This window comes from Hypanus sabinus, chromosome 26, assembly GCF_030144855.1.
Source record: "Hypanus sabinus isolate sHypSab1 chromosome 26, sHypSab1.hap1, whole genome shotgun sequence".
NCBI classification, from domain to species: Eukaryota; Metazoa; Chordata; class Chondrichthyes; order Myliobatiformes; family Dasyatidae; genus Hypanus; species Hypanus sabinus.
In genome coordinates, this window is record NC_082731.1 from 12,888,004 (window position 1) to 12,905,550 (window position 17,547).

The following is a 17,547-nucleotide window of genomic DNA, read 5'->3' on the forward strand; positions in this document are numbered from 1 at the left end:
TACTGTAATCTGATAAAAAACAGTCCATGCACGGTTTAAAAGAAAGTCTCAGAGTGTTTCATTGCCAAATGTGATAGAGGCCAGAGTCAGGAAGACAGTTGCCTGTGTTAATTTATCATTTTCAAACTGTCCTGGACTCTGGAGTGAGAGTCTGAAATGAGTGGTCCCTGGGAAGCACATTTCACCTCCTGCTATCGGCCCCTATCACATCTCACTGTAATATTTCTCCTTTTTAGCACTGTTGCCGCTGTTCAATTTTACTTTTTTTTTTCCTGGTCTCTCATAATTTCCCGTCAGCCTTCTGTTTCTGTACAGTTCACCTCCCTTCTTCTTTGTCATTATTCATCCAGTATCTCTGTGTAGCAGCGTACATCTTTTCCAGAATACCGTTAAAACACATTCTTGTTTGAACAACACATTGCCAATGGCTTTCTGTTTCTGAGTTCCAATCTCAGTTCATTGATATCGAGCTTCCCCTGGATTTAGCGTTGTTCCCTGGTCATGTCTGGCTGTCTGGGATTGCTCCATCCCAGGTAGGAGTTGAAAGGCTGAAACTCGTGTCTGAAAAGTTTCTGATACGGCAAGTCAGGGAGGCCAGCACTTTTTAGATTGCTAGATGCTATAAAGTTCAAAGTACATGTTGGGCTCCCTGATGGCTTGGTGTACCAGATACTTTACACAACCTCGGTACTACGTACAGCCTTGAGATTCGGCTCCTTACGGGCAGCCACAAAACAAAGAGACCCAATGAAAACATTTATAAAAAGCCATCAAACACTCAATCTGCAGGAGAAAAAAACCAAATGGTGCAAATAACATTCGGAACTGTGTTTCAGGGAAGTGAGTTCGCAGCCACTAAGCCAGTCATCACTGCAGCTGACCCAGGAGCCGGTTTGCTGCAGGCTGCAGCCTCAGTACGGCACAGAGACAACCAAACCTTGCAGGGCAGTGAGCTGAATTCCGGCCCCAGTGCTTCAATTGGCCTAACACCCAATCGTTCTTCCTTCTTGGGCCTGGACCTCGCCTCAGTTCTGCAGCTTCGAATCGACTCCAAGGCCACTCCAGTGATGGCCAAATGTTGGCCCATTCCCTGCACTCGGGCCCGGCCCCTGCTGCCTCAATTTGGCCTGTCCCCAACATGCCACAGCCATCCTGTGCCTTCAAGACTTTGGTTGACACCACAGATATGCCAGGTCGTACAGGCAGTTCAAAAGCTCAGCTCTGAAAGGAAGGTTACAGGCTATTGATGGCAGGGATTGTTTACTAGAAAAAGTGTAATTTAATAAATTGGTTAATGGTTTTGTTTGCTACCTGTAAGTCGTCACTGTGCTTCACCAGCGCTGTCTTATTCAGGCATTACTGAGGCATAAGGTTCAGATTTATTTATCACATGGCCATCCAGTGAAATGTGTCTTTTGTATTAACATTCAATGCACCCAAGGGTGCACTGGGGGCAGACCACACGTTCTAGGGCCAACACAGCATGTCCACATGCTCGGCAGAACAACACAGAACACCACAACAGCAAAACAAGCCCCATTTCTCCCTCCCCCACACACGTAACTTTAACCCCCCCCCCCCCCCCACACACAAACACTTTTGGTCTCCAGCGGACTTGGACTCGCAGACATTGCGGGTTTGACCTCCCCACTGGACCACTGGACACAGGGATTTGCAGATTCGGAACTCTGGGCAACGGGTCACGGCTATGGGCTTTGACAAGTGTCGAACAGTAAGCAGTCCAGAACTGATACATGGAATGGTGGGGTACGCAGAATTTGATTTGAGGAAAATTTAGATAGGTTAGGTTGTATCGGCGGAAGATTAGAATTGGGAGGAGACTCATTTTAAACTTAATATACTGAGAGGTGTTGATAAGGCTGCTGTTTTTATTTTTGGTTTGAGCCCTTAGTTCCCAAGCGGAGCATGGGCCATCGATGACCTCGCGCCTCCATCATCCTCTGAAGTGGATGGTGTGATTGGGGTTCATCGATGTTTCCGTAACATCCACCGTACAGGGAACTGGTCTATACAGCCTCACCAGAGCCCTGCTGGCCGGCCTTACCCAGTTCCACCTCTCACGATTAGGATTGGACTTTGAGTGGCAATATGGTTGAGAATATGTTGAGAAGGTATGATTAGGAGAATCTGGAAATTTAGATCTGCTTTAGTTACCCATTAAAGCTGGATGATGAAATGCTGCTCTGATTTCCCTCTCCCCCCACAAGGGGTGGAAGTGGAGGCTTTGAGTTTTTTTTAAGGGAGAGATGAGTAGGTACTCGACAAACAAGAGGGTGTAGACATTTTACCTCTGTAGGGAGCAGTGCAGAGACCCTCCCCTTAAATCCTTGGCTCTCCTACTAATGGAAAGATCCTGTCCATACCCATTATCTAGACTTTTCAGTATCCTGTAGGTTTCAATGAGATTTCCTTGCAGATACCCCTCCCCTCCCTCTTGCCCACCAAATAGAAGGACAAGTACAGACCCTGAGCCATCAAGCACTCTTCATGCTAGGCCTTTCATTCCCAGGATAATTGTTGTGATCCTCCTCTGGGTCTTCTCCAGGGCCAGCACCTCTCCTTGGATATGGGGCTCAAAATTCAAAGGTTCATTTATTATCAATGTGTCCATACACAACTCTGAAACTTGTCTTCTCCAGATAGCCACGAAACATTGAAAGCCCCTGAAAGTTGATCAGAGAGAATCATCAACCCTCCAAAAATAGCCCCTCCCCATACAAAAAACTTAACAGAATATCGACCCCCCCCCCAACACCCTCTCCTCGCACAACAAACAGAAAAGGAATGGGTGATTGAAAAAAAACACAGAATATAAAAGCCGTGTCTGATAAAATCCACAATAATCCAATCCATAAACGCAGAGCCATGATGCTGTCCTACGGTATTACTGATATTCATCGAAAGAGAGGGGCACCACACGAGACAGGGAGACCTATCCGCCGGCCACACAGTGATAGGCTGCTCGCCGATTCCTTCTCTGGCAGCGATCAAGAGGCAAGCAATCAGCACTGAAACTCTCACTCGCCTTGTGCATTCGCCCAGTCTTAATGGTCACCTTAAACTGCAAAATGGAGCCAGACATCGGGTCGTACCTCATCTTCTTCACATTGAGGCCATCCAAGTATGCGCTCGCTTCCCAAAATCTTCCTGGAGCCAGCAAAATCCAGTTCGCTCCATCATCCTCCAAACAGTAAATTGCAGGCTCTAACCAGAAACACGTTTAAGGTGAGAAACAGGTGTAAAAAAAGATAAAAAGCTATTTTCATTTGCTATCTGGAAGATGTCAACCGAGGGAGCATTCTACACTGGCACCATCTTGACCGGAAGTCACAACGCTGCTCAGAATATTGTAAGTGCCCTGTAGCCAATGTCTTCTATGATGAAGCTAAGTTTACAACTTTTTGCAAATTATTTCAATCCTGTGCAGTAGCCCCATTCTGCCCCCTCCCCATACCAAATGGTGATGCAGCCAGTTAGAAGATATGTCATCTGTTGTTTCTTGGGCACTGGGATGATGGCAGTCTTCCTAAAGCAGGAGGGAACCACATAGGGAAGCAGGGAGAGGTTAACAATGTCCACTAAAATGGCTAACACATGGGGGCATAGTTTTAAGGTGCTTGGAATGTCAGAGGTAAGTTTTCACAGAGAGTGATGGGTGCGTGGAATTCACTGCCAGCAACGGTGGTAGAGGTGGATACAATGAAGTCTTTTAAGAGACTCTTAGATAGGTACATGGAGCTTGGGAAAATAGAAGGCTGTGTGGTAGGGAAATTCTAGGCAGTTTTTAAAGTAGGTCACATGGTCGGCAAAACATTCTGGGCCGAAGGGCCTGTAATGTGCTGTAGATTTCTGTGTCTAGGTTTAAAGTCTCCGCTGTACATCCGTGCTTTTATAGTACATCCCAGTACTCTCGAAATGAATACTAACATTACATTTGCTTTTCTCATTACCGAGCCAACCTACAAGTTAACCTTGAGGGAATCCTGAACAAGGACTCCCAAGTCCCATTGCACCTTCATGTTTTAATTCTCTCATGTTTTAATTCTCTTCCTGCCAAAGCATATAACTTTACACCTTCCTAAACTGCATTCTTTCTGCTGCCCGTTTACCTTCTCACTCCAAGTCCTTCTGTATATGCTCCACTTCCACTGCACTGCCTGCTCTCTATCTCTCTTCATATTGCCTGTAAGCTTGACCACAAAGCCATCAGTTACTTCATCCAGATCATTAACATACAGTGAAATGTTCTGGTTCCAGCACTGATTCCCCCAAAACACCAGCTTACGTGTCTTTATTCCCTGTCTCAGCCTTCTGCCAGTCAGCCAGTCTATCCATGCTCGTACTTTGCCCCTTATTGTTGAGCAACCTTGTGTGGCACTTGTGGAAGGTCTTCTGAAAAGTTCAGAGTCTACTGACTCTGCCTAACATGATCATTGACTCCTCAGTTCTAGCAGATATGAGAGACAGGATCTCCCCTGAAACAGTGTTAACTTTGCCCTGGTTTACCAGACTTCTGAAATGTTGTCCTTAATAATGGACTCTAACCCTACCAGCCATAGTTTCCTTTCTTTTGCCAGCGTCTCTTCTTAAACATTGTGTAATATTTGCAATTTTCCAATCTTCTGGCACCCTCCCTGACACCAGTGATTTTTGAAAGATTGCCACTCTTGCCTCCACAACCTCTTCAGCTCCCTCTTTCAGAACCCTAAGGCATGGTCGAGGAATCTACCTTTATCCACTTTCTCCTTAGTAATGACTGCTACACTCACCTCTGCCCCCCGACTCTTGAATTTCTGGTATATTGCTGGTGTCCTCCAATGTGAAGACTGACACAGAATGTCTCAAACACGAGGAAATCTGCAGATGCTGGAAATTCAAGCAACACACACAAAATGCTGGTGGAACGCAGCAGGCCAGGCAGCATCTATAGGGAGAAGCGCTGTTGATGTTTTGACCCTCGGCCTGAAGTGTCGACTGTACTTTTTCCTATAGGTGCTGCCTGGCGTGCTGCATTCCACTACCATTTTGTCTGCTTTAGCACAGAATGCCTATTCAGTTTTTTCACATTTTTGTTCCCCCTTGCTACTTCTCTGGCATCTTTTTCAACGATCCAGAGTCTGTTCTTGCCTCGTACCCTTCATGAATGCAAACTATTTTAAGACCCGACATTGAATGAGGAACTGCTTTGTGGAGCACCATCGCTCTGCCTGCAACGGGCAGGAATTCCCAGCAGACAAATTGCACCCCGCTCCCATTCCCGTTATGATGTGTTTGTCTGTGACCTCCTCTACTGTCATGATGAGGCCACGTTCCGGGTAGCCTGACAGCATGAACATTGATTTCTTTAACTTCTGGTAATTTCTCTCTCTGCCCCCGTCTCTCTTTTTCCATTCCCCAATTCTGGCAACCTCATATCCCTTTCTCATCTGCCGATCACCTCACTTTGCTTCCCCTTCTCCTTCCCTGTCTCCCATCGTTCACTCTCCTCTCCTATCAGATTACTTCTGCAGCCTTTTCCTTTTCCACCGATCACCTCTCAGCTTCTCACTTCATTCCCCCCCCTCGCCTCCCAGCTACCCTCCCCCTCACCTGGCTTCACCCATCACTTGCTAACTTGTATTTCTTCCCCTCCCCACTACCTTATTTCAGTTTCTTCTCCCCACGCCCCCCCAATTCCTTTCTGGTTCTGATGAAGGCTCTTAGCCCAAAACCTCAATTCCTCTCCATAGATGCTGTCTGACCTGCTGAGATCCTTCAGCATTTTGTGTGTACTACTCTTTTTTTTCTAAAAAAAAATCTTCTATATTATTGGCTAGTTTACCCTAATGTTGTCTTCTTTCTCTTTGCCTCTCCATTGTGTTTTTAGCTTTTCTATATTCTTCCCACTGATTTTTGACATATTGTTTACCTTGACTCTTGCTTTTACTCTACCCAGTTTCCCTCGGGATCAATAAAGTATGCCTGTCTGTCTGTAATAATAATGCATTTGATTTAGCATCTCTCTCAAACTGCAGGGTGAATTATCATATTATTGTCACTGCCTCCTAAGTGTTCCTTCACCTTAAGCTCTCTGTTCAATCCTGCATCACGACCCTCTAATTTGAGAATTATCTGTTCCCTGGTAGGCTGATCTAAAGAGAAATTTTGTAGGCGTTCCTAAATTCCTTGATCTTGGGGGTCCTCTACCAACCTGATATTCCCAATCTACCTGTATATTGAAGTCCCCCATGATCGCTGTAACACAGCTTCTCTTACATGTTTTTGCTCTCTCCTGTATTTTGTAACTCACATCCCGTACATAATTCCTCCCATCAGGATCTTATTTTCAAATATGAGAAAATCTGCAGATGCTGGAAATCCAAAGCATTTCATTTCATTTTTCAATCTTTTTTATTGATTTTCAAATAAAGAATATACAAATACAAATCGAAAGAGGAGTTTAACAAGTAGATAATATAAAAGACATATAAACAGCAATATTAAAGACAAAAAGCATATAATATCAAACTCAAATAGGTAATATATTATGCTGTTATATATACAATGGTCAGAGAGAAATTATAACTCCTCATAGCAATCGTAAAAAAAAATTGGAAATTTTATTGATAGAGAAAGAAAAACCCCACTAACTAAACTAAAACAAAAAAGAGAGAGAAAAAAAGAAAGAAAAAGAAAGATTGGGCAGTCCAAATGAGGATAAACTTAAAAAAGAAAGAGAAAAAAAACACATCCTCCCAGTCATCTCTGAACAAGGATATTCTCCAAAGAGAGTAAAGAAAAATAAATAAATAAAGATAAATTAAATCATGTGAAAAGATTGAATAAAGAGTCGCCAGACTTGTTCAAAATCAAAAGATGTATCAAATGTCCGGCTTCTAATTTTCTCCAAGCTTAAACATGACATGATGGAGGAGAGCCAATAGAAAACAGTAGATTCTTTCCAGTGAAGCAAAATAGCTCTCCTGGCCGTTAAAGTTGAAAAGCTGTCGCATGTTGGGCAGAGGCAGACACTTTGCTTGCTTCTTCTGGGAAAATCCCAAAAATTGCTGTAAGTGGATTAGGTTGAACATCCATATCTATAACTTTAGATAATATTCCAAACACACTAAAGCATTACACACAAAATGCTGGAGGAACTGAGCAGGTGAGGCAGCACCTATGGAAAAGAGTACACAGTCGACGTTTCGGGCCGAGACCCTTCATTGGGACTTCTTACTTTTAGCAGTTCCTCAACTCTAAAGATTTTTACATCTTCTGATCCTATAATCGCTCTTACCTGTTGATTTAATTTCCCTTTTACAACTAACAAGGTTATCTCTTCCCCCCCCCACCACCTATCTTTTTAGCATGTTTTGTTGAAATGTTTAGCTCCCAGAGCTGATCCTCTTTCAGCCACATCTCCATGATGTGCACAATGTTGTATCTGTCAATTTTAGTCTGTGTTATAAACTGAGTCCCGGACCTCACAGCAGCAGCAGCAACGAAGAAGGTCTTCCTGGAATTTCCCGATGTTTCTCCATGCTCCCACGTCCGTTTTCAACTGATTATGATTGCACACGGCACCCCACCTCACAAATAACAGATAATCAGTTCCGGAGTGGCCACTGCAAGCTGCGTCGCGCCGCCATCTTGGATTTCTGAATCTGAATCTGAATCTAATCTATGTAACCTTGCTGGAGTCCAATAGAAACGGTGTAGGATCTTAAACTGAATAAGGCCCACCCTCAGGTCTCTTGACATGGTTTGACATTTTTGCAAATTTTGTCCCACTCTTCTGTCTCAAAAGTCACACTCAGGTCTTTTTCCCATGCTCTTGTAAGACCCAACAAAATTTTGTCCCCGGAGATTTTTGTTAAAGCTGAATAATAAGTTGAGGCTTCGTGACCTTTACCACATGCAGCCAGTACAGTAGAAAGTATCATAGCAACTTGTGGGGGTTGCTGTGTAGAATACAAAGGAATGGCAGAGATTGATATGGTTTGGTAACATCGCAGAAGTTGCCAGTGGGTGTTGCACTCAACACAGGACTGCCTTAGGGCCTCCAGCTCTGGATCTTCCCATCAGGGTTTACTCCTGAAGCCTTCCCCATGAGTTGGTACAACCACGTGGCAGCAGAAGATTGAAATCAGAATTTTCCTTCCCCTAGATGAACAGCGAACCGCGGCTGATGAGCCCCATCTGCCTGAAGCGACTGGTTGTAAGACAACCTTTGCCCCTTCTCCTGTCAGTAGAAACGTTCCCGCCGGGTGTAGTAGCTGAGCCACACGTGAAGGCCAGGAGCTGGACGGTTGTCAGAGGCTATTTGAAGTGCACGCCATTGGGAGCATTTAATGGGTAGTGACTGTGACAACCTTAGGGAACTGGGCTCCTACTGCGGCTCTATTTAACTGCACTTCGATTTCTTTGTCCAAAACCTCTGGCAATGGACAAAGGAGCCCATGACAATACAAACAGGATTTGGCTACCTGCCCAGTAATGCAACTGGATCATAAACACAAGAGATTCTGCAAAAGCTGGAAATCAAGTTCCCCCAGCATTTTGTGTGTGTTGTAATTAGATCAGCCTTGGGCTGTCCCGGGTCTCAATTCCTCTCCTGTGTTAGTTCCCCGCAGCTTTCAATCCCTCTGTCTTTCAAAAATTTATCTTCCCTATTAAATAACCTAACCACCCAGAGAATTCTAGAGATGTGCCACCCTCTGGAGAAGCAGCACCTGTACAACTCACCTCAAAGAGAGTGTCCTCTCATCTTGTGACCATATCCCCTCGAGACCGTCTCAGCGGGGAAACATCTCAACATCTACCTCGTCCTGTATTTCAGGGGTATCTTTTTTACAGAGAACACACTGTCAAGGGTGGTAGTTGAGACTAATACATGAGGGGCATTTAAAAGTCTCTCAGATAGGTACATGGATGAAAGAAAAATTGAGGGCTTTGGGCTTCGTGGGAGGGAAATGGTAGATTGATTGTAGAATAGGTTAAAAGGTTTGGCACAATATCATGGGCTGAAGTACCTAAGCTGTCTTTGGATCTTGTCTTTCAATAAGATTATCCGTAACTCTTTTGAAAAACATGTCTAAAAAAGATTTTTGTTTGCCTTTCATGATGGGACAGATCTCTCATCCCAGGAATTAGTCTTGTGAATTTTATCTAGACGTCCTCCATTAGAATTTTAAAATCTGGGGACCAACTCTGTGGACAGTTCTCCCTCACACTCATCCACACTGAGGAGTGGTGAGAGGGGCAGGCTCACTGTATCCAATGATGCCTGCCATGTGGCTGTTCTGTCTACACTTCCCTGGTGTAGTGTCCTGTACTCAGGTCCAGTTCATTGATCCCTCGCTGGTGTCCTGTACACCCGTAGTGTGGCATTGACTGCTTCTCTCCCATCAGTCCTCCACTGCACCATGCCTTGTATCCTTTGGATCCAATCAACATGGTTCTTGTCTTCTAATTCATGTGCTTCATCTTCCTGAATGAAGCCGTTAAGGTCCATGTCCATAGCATTCGCGCTTCTGTCTTCCTGTTACTTAGTCAAAGAATTCATAACGGAATTAGGAAGTTTTCCTTTTTTAAATTAATTTTTTATAAGTTTCTACACTACAACAGGAAAAAAAACACCAACTAGGAAGTTTTCCTTTAAATCAATCTGGCTTTTGTCATCTCAGCAGACTTTCTGTAGCTCTTTATTACACTCCTAAGACAGGTGCATGCAGTCTTGGGTACTGCTCTGGGCATGATCTCACTACAGCCCTGTACAACTGTACTAAGGCCTCCTCACTGCAGTTGGTTGAAATCTTTTGCAATAGAACACCAGAAAATGGAAGCAGGATTAATCTTAGCTCCTTTATCCCTGGAATTATCCTAGTGAATCTTTTTGAGTTCAAGGCCTGTGGCAGATTGATTAAAAACAACTGTGCTTTTCAAACATTCTGCAGATACTGGAAATCCAGAGCAAACACACAACATGCTGGAGGAACTCACCAGGTCAGGCAGCATCTATTGAGAGGAATAAAGAGCTGACACTTTGGTCCAGGACAGGCCCTCTGAGATGGTGACAGCCAGGAATTCAAAGTTACTGACCCTCCACCTCTGAAGAAAATTGGCTCATGGACCTCTGATTTCCCTCAGCTGAACTCTACAATCAGTTAACACGAGGAAATCTGCAGACAACAACACACCCAAAATGCTGGTGGAACACAGCAGGCCAGGCAGCATCTATAGGGAGAAGCGCTGTCGACGTTTCAGGCCGAAACCCTTCGTCAGGACACTTCGTCTCGGCCCGAAACGTCAACAGCGCTTTTCCCTATAGATGCTGCCTGGCCTGCTGTGTTCCACCAGCATTTTGTGTGTGTTGTTGTTAATGTTGACAGTGCTTCTCCCTATAGATGCTGCCTGGCCTGCTGTGTTCCACCAGAATTTTGTGTGTGTTGTTGTTCTACAATCAGTTCCTTGGTCTTGCTGACACCTCTCCTGTATGCTGATGCATCACCACCTTTGATACAGCCCACAGCAGATGTGTCATCAGCAAACTTGCATGTGGTGTTGGAGCCGAGCTTAGCCACACAATCCTAGGTGTAAAGCCAGTAGAACAGGGAGCTAAGCATACAGCCCTGTGGTGCATCTCCAGGTTCAAGAACAGTTACGATCCCTCAGATATCAGGCTCTTGAACAAAAGGGGGTAAATAACCATAGAACCATAGAACATTACAGCACAGAAACAGGCCTTTTGGGCCTTCATGACTGTGCTGAACCATTTTTCTGCCTAGTCCCACTGATCTGCACCTAGACCATATCTCTCCATACACCTCTCATCCATGTGCCTGTCCAAGTTTTTCTTAAATGTTAAAAGTGAGCCCACATTTACCACTTCATCTGGCAGCTCATTCCACACTCCCACCACTCTCTGTGTGAAGAAGCCCCCCCAATGTTCTCTTTAAACTTTTCCCCCTTCACCCTTAACCCATGTCCTCTGGTTTTTTTCTCTCCTAGCCTCAGTGGAAAAAGCCTGTTTACATTCACCCTATCTATACCCAACATAATTTTATATACCTCTATCAAATCTCCCCTCATTCTTCTACGCTCCAGGGAATAAAGTCCTAACCTATTCAACCTTTCTCTGTCTCAAGTCCCGGCAACAGCCTTGTAAACCTTCTCTGTACTCTTTCAACCTTATTAATATCCTTCCTGTAATTCGGTGACCAAAACTGCACACAATACTCCAAATTCAGCCTCACCAATGTATTATACAACCTCACCTCACCATAACATTTCAACTCTTATACTCAATACTTTGATTTGTAAAGGCCAATGTACCAAAAGCTCTCTTTACGACCCTATCTACCTGTGATGCCACTTTTAGGGTATTTTGTATCTGTATTCCCAGATCCCTTTGTTCTACTGCACTCCTCAGTGCCCTACCATTTACCTTGTATGTTCTACCTTGATTTGTCCTTCCAAAGTGCAATACATCTACTGAGATGTTCCCACGACCAATGATAAGGACTCTGTCTTGTTACTTCATGTGCTGATGGAGATCGTGCGGGAGGTAGAGCTGATGGAGATCATGGAGGAGATGCTTAGTATTTGATTTAATATTTTCCCTGACCTCTGAAGGCCATTTCCCCTCACAACTGCTTGCTACACTTGTATGGTATCAGGCATCGACATCAGCATACAACGATACCCTGGACCCTTTTGGAAATTTAATCTTCTCCATTTTTCCACAATGCAGAATAAAGTTCCAGTCAAGATGGTGCCAAGCTCCGGCCTCCGTCGTGGTCTCTGCAGTCTGTGGTTCCGCCAGTTGATTTTGAGGTACTTTTAGGTTTGTAGGGATGGTTTTAGAGACAGGAAGGGGAGTTAGGGATCAGATTAGGGTTTAGGGACAGAGATGTGGGTGGATTAAACCACAGGCCAGAGTCTAAGCCTCTGTGCTGCTTTCAAAGTTCAGTGACATGGACATGGTCAGGTGTCAGGTGAAGATGAAGGCTGGAGTCATCGGCATTTTCCGTAAGGGCAAGAGGAGCTTGGGCCTGCCAGTCCGGAGCTCAAGGCCTAGTGTTCAGGGCCCCAGTACCAGCCAGTCCGGAGCTCGAGGCCTAGTGTTTGAGTTCCAATCACCAGTGAGTCTGGAGCTCAAGGCCTAGTGTTTGGGGTCCCATCACCAGTGAGTCCAGAGCCTGAGGCCTGCATTTTGGGTTTTATTCAGACTGCTCACTCATTGTCTTCGGCGAGTCCTGGGTCGATACCAAAGATAAACATCTGAAGCTTGATTGGAAATCCAGAAGTCGAGGTCTGATGGCTGGTGCCCCGATTCTCTACGCATGCACTGGGGAAATGAAACCCGATGCCTGCAAGTCCACGAAGCTGGCCTGAGCCGGGGTTAGTGTACTGTACGTGGGTGGGTGGCCGATAAGAGGCCTTTGTTGTTTTATTGCTTGGTACGTTCTGTTTCGATGTGGTTTGTATTGTTCTACTGAACATTGGGAGACACACATGTGGCAACAGTTGTGGGTTGCCCCTATCACACCCGTGGGTGTGTTTGCTGAGGCAAACGACCCGTTTCACTGTGTGTGAATGTACGCTTGAAAAATAAATCGGAATTTAAATAATGCCTTTTATATTTTAATCAGAGGCAGCAAGATGTGGATACCCTGGCATTTACCCATGTGTGGCTACATCTGCCATATATGTACCCTCTTTCTAAACATGTTTAAATGTGATCTTTGTTTAGCCCAAGCACTGATCCACTGACCCTTCCTGTGCTATTTACTTATTTTTGTTTTAGCCAGTTTTGAGTTCCTTGCCCTCCTGCCATGTTCGTGTGGAGCCGTCTCGGATGCTTCTGCAAATCCAGATCCACTGCTTCTCTCATTCATTCTACCACTTGCATCCTCGAGTTCCAGTACGTCTGTCAAAGCTGATCTGTTTGTAAATAAGTGTTGCCTTGGCTAATCCCATCGATATTTCACTACTCTCTTCAAAGTTCAAAGTACATATATTATCAAATTATGCATAAATATTACAGCCTTGAGATTTGTTCACTTACGGTGAAGCAGGAAACCTGAAAGAACCCAATTTAAAAAAAAACAAAAGACCAACACTCAATCTCAGAGAAAGGGGAGAAGGACAGTAATCATGTGAACAACTGAAGCGAGCAGCAACATTCTGGACCACAGTGAGTCCTTGGACCGGAACAATAGACAATAGGTGCAGAAGTAGACCATTCGACCCCTCGAGTCTGCACCGCCGTTCTGAGATCATGGCTATCAATTATCAATATCAATGGCTATCACTATCAATACCCAGTCCCTGCCTTGTCCCCATATCCCTTGATTCCCCTATCCATCTGATATCTATCTAGCTCCTTCTTGAAAGCATCCAGAGAATTGGCCTCCACCGTCTTCCGAGGCAGTGCATTCCACACCTCCACAACTCTCTGGGAGAAGACGTTTTTCCTCAACTCTGTTTTAAATAACTGACCTCTTATTCTCAATCCATGCCCTCTGGTACTGGACTCTCCAAACATCTGGAACATATTTCCTGCCTCAATCCTATCAAATCCTTTAATTATCTTAAACGTTTCAATCCAGTGAATCTATGCTGCACTTCCTCAATTGCCAGAATGTCCTTCCTTAAACCTGGAGACCAAAACTGTATACAATATTCCAGGTGTGGTCTCACCATGGCCCTGCACAAATGCAAAAGGACATCCTTGCTCTTGTACTCAATTCCCCTTGTAATAAAGGCCAACATTCCATTTGCCCTCTTCACTGCCTGTTGCACTTGCTCATTCAGCTTCATTGACTGATGAACTAGGACTCCTAGGTCTCTTTGCATTTCTCCCTTACCTAACTCTACACCGTTCAGACAATACTCTGCCCTCTTGTTCCTGCTTCCAAAGTGGATAACTTCACATTTATTCACATTGAATGACATCTGCCAAGTATCTGCCCACTCACCCAGCCTATCCAAATCTCCCTGTATTCTCCTAACGTCCTCTTCGCATGTCACACTGCCACCCAGTTTAGTATCGTCAGCAAACTTGCTGATATAGTTTTCAATGCCCTCATCCAAATCGTTGATATAAATCGTAAAGAGCTGTGGTCCCAATACAGAGCCCTGTGGTACCCCACTAGTCACCTCCAGCCAGTCCGAGAAACACCCATTCACTGCTACCCTTTGCTTTCTATCTGCCAACCAGTTTTCTGTCCATGTTGAAACCCTGCCCCCAATGCCATGAGCTCTGATTTTACTCACCAATCTCCTATGTGGCACCTTATCGAATGCCTTCTGAAAATCTAGGTACACTACATCCACTGGCTTACCCTCGTCTAACATCCCTGTTACACCCTCAAAAAATTCCAACAGATTAGTCAAGCACAACTTGACCTTGGTAAATCCATGCTGGCTCGGCCTAATCCTATTACTGCCATCAAGATATGCCACTATTTCGTCCTTAATAATGGACTCAAGCATCTTCCCCACGACTGACGTTAGGCTAACAGGGCGACAGTTCTCCGTTTTCTCCTTCCCTCCCTTCTTGAAAAGTGGGATAACATTAGCCACTCTCCAATCTTCAGGAACTGATCCTGAATCTAAGGAACATTGGAAAATGATTACCAATGCATCCGTGGAGTAGGCCCGAAGCCTGGGTATCAGTACCATTATGGGCACTTTCAGGGTTATGGGTGTTAAGCTAACTAGACTTCTAGTAGAGGCACTGGCTGGCCTTCTTTCTGATGGCACCTACAAGCTGGTCCCAATAAATTTTATAAGGAATAGTTGGCTCCTTGTACTCTGTGGCTCAGCAGATCTCAGGCTTCTGAAGCGAAATTAGCTGTGGAAATTAGGTAGGAGCTGGCTATCAAAGCCCTCCTGTGCCACCAAGCTGACGATCCGGCTAAAGAGCACCAACCTGTGAGGAGATGTTCTCTGCTCTATAGTTTATGCTCTGCAGTCTCTAAAAGGTGGGATTACATTTATCAGCCTTCAATCTGCACAAACTGTTCTACAGTATTTTGGATTTTAACCTGGATGTCTTCCAATGCCAGGGCTCAGGTAAAGTTGTGGTAGCATCTCCATATTTTGTGCTCTGTGCCCTCATTTACCTATCTGTTTTTTTTTTTCCTGCAGCCTACCTGTAATCTTTAGGGACCTGACTGCTTCCACAGAATCCTGCAAACCTCCCCCCATCATTCCCAGCTCCATTCAGCTGTCCGTGCCCCTCACATTCGTCCTCCCAGTCCGCCACATTGCCGCTCGATGTTTATTGTGTCACTACTTAGTGAAATGTAAGCTCCTTCACCCAGGTCCTGCCCATGAATCCCACACGAGAGCAGCACTGGCTGAAAAGCTGATGTGTGGTGTGAAGGCATTACCTGCTTCTCTCCATTGTGCACTCCTCCACGGACCATATCAGCACAGTCCTTCTGCAATAGGTGCTTCGACTTTGAGTAAATCTTAAAGTCACTGGAAATTTGTCTGCCTTAACACACACCTCAGGGTAGCCGACACTTCCTCTTTTATATGTTTAAGGACATCACTGATCCCCGAATTCTTTACAGGTAAATACTCATGTTAGACCTTGCCCACCTCCCATGGTGCGATACGCTGATTTCTAATGGCACCTGTTATTCCCCCAGTTATCCTTTTGCTCTTAACATACTTGTAGAATCTCCTATAATACTCTTTTACCTGATCTGCCGATGACATCACGTTTCCCTGTTTAACCCCCCAACTTCCTAAAGGCACTCCTATATCCTTTGTACTCAAGGGGTTTGCTTGATTTTAGTTACTTATACCTGACAAATGCCTCCTTTCTCCAGACCAGAGCCTCAATAACCCTCATCAGCCAGGGTTCCCTCATCCTTTACTCACACAGGTGTGTGTAGATCCTGAGCTCCCTATCTTACTTCTCAAAGCCTCAATTTGCCAAATGTCTTTTTACCTGCTAACAGTCTCACCCAATCAACTTTTAATGCCAGATTGTAAACAGACTTACCACTCATTAATGAAAGATCTCCCGTTTGTCATCAAGCAATCCCAGGACTGCCCTCTTCTCAGTGCCGCCATGAGAGAAGAGTTACAAGAGCCTGAAGACATAAGTTTAACATTTTAGGAACAGCTTCATCCCGTTTACCCCCAGATTTCCGCACAGACACTGAACTCCACCTCACTACTATTGCTCTCTCTTTGCACTAATTTACTTTTTTTACACTCGGTGGCCACGTTATTATGAACATGAGTAGAACCTGGCATGCTCTCCTGCCACTGTGGCCCGTCCATTCGACATGTGTGCACACCGCTGTTTGAGTTACTGCCACCTTGAACTAGTCTATAATTCTCCTTGACCTCTCTCAGTAACAAGGCATTTTCACCCGGGGAACTGCCGCTCACTGAATGTTTTAGTTTTGGAGGCTTGCCACTCTCTGTAAACTCTGAGACCGTTGTGTGTGGAAACCCCAGGAGATCAGTAGTTTCTGAGATACTCAAACCAGCCACTAACAGTCCTTCCACGGTCAGTCGTTTTGATCACGTGCCTTCCCCATTCTGATGTTTTGGTCTGAGCAACAACTGAACCTCTTGACCACGTCTGCATGTTTTTATGCATTGAGTTTCTGCCACGTGATTGGCTGATTAGATATTTGCATTAATAAGCAGGTACCCAATAGAATGGTCACTGAATGTGTATTTCTCACAGTACGTTTTATGTATTGCACCATGCTGCTGCAGCAGAACAACACATTTCACGGCAGATGTCTGTGATAATAAACCCGAGTCTGATTCTGGTCACAAACACTTTTACACTGTGCCTAATAAACCCTGTCCCTGACACTGCCACAGCTTTATCCTGTCTGATTCTGTAATCACTTACACCAATCTCTTCCTGTATTGTTAAAAAGAAAACTTCAGTGACATGACTTTCTTTCTGTACGATATAAACCAAACCCTCTCACTGACCCCAAAGTCTTCTTATCTGCTAAGCCATTCCCACAGATCTCTTGTGGATCACTTGACCCATTTATTACAGATTCTGTTTCATCTGATTAAAATGCGACTCCACTGTCATGGAGACCAATCTTTGATACAAACCAACTGCACTCACTGAAAACAGTCTTTCCTGAATTAAATGAACCATCTGTGCAGCCATTGGCTGCAGTAGCCTTCTCTCATAAATCACTCCAACAATAATTGATTCTAATTGCTGTCCATCTGAACAGACCCCACAGACAGCGAGAGCCTTCTCATCCTTCCTGATCCAAACATGTACCTCACTGACCATCCCCGCTCCGCCCACAGTTACCGACAGCCTGGCTTTTAAAAGTTCATATGTCACCATATCCTATCCTGATATTCGCTCTCTTGCAGGACAACGAAATACAACAGAATGAGTGAAAAACTACAGACAAACAACCAACATGCAAATACAAAATATATATTTATTCAAAATTCTGGATCTCTTTTGTACAAAACGGACAGGGTTACCTCTGAACCCAAGAGAAACCAATATCCTTGCGGGCAGAT

The 17,547-nt window shown here is 44.7% G+C and overlaps 1 long non-coding RNA gene across 1 annotated transcript; it reads right to left on the reverse strand.

Annotated features, from left to right (window-relative positions):
- Positions 1-1,630: 1,630 nt before the first annotated feature.
- Positions 1,631-16,156, reverse strand: LOC132381674 (uncharacterized). The gene is made up of 3 exons (XR_009508111.1): positions 16,025-16,156; positions 3,114-3,225; positions 1,631-2,684 (listed from the first exon to the last, which is right to left on the reverse strand). It is a non-coding gene; the product is annotated as an uncharacterized LOC132381674 (long non-coding RNA).
- Positions 16,157-17,547: the final 1,391 nt, after the last annotated feature.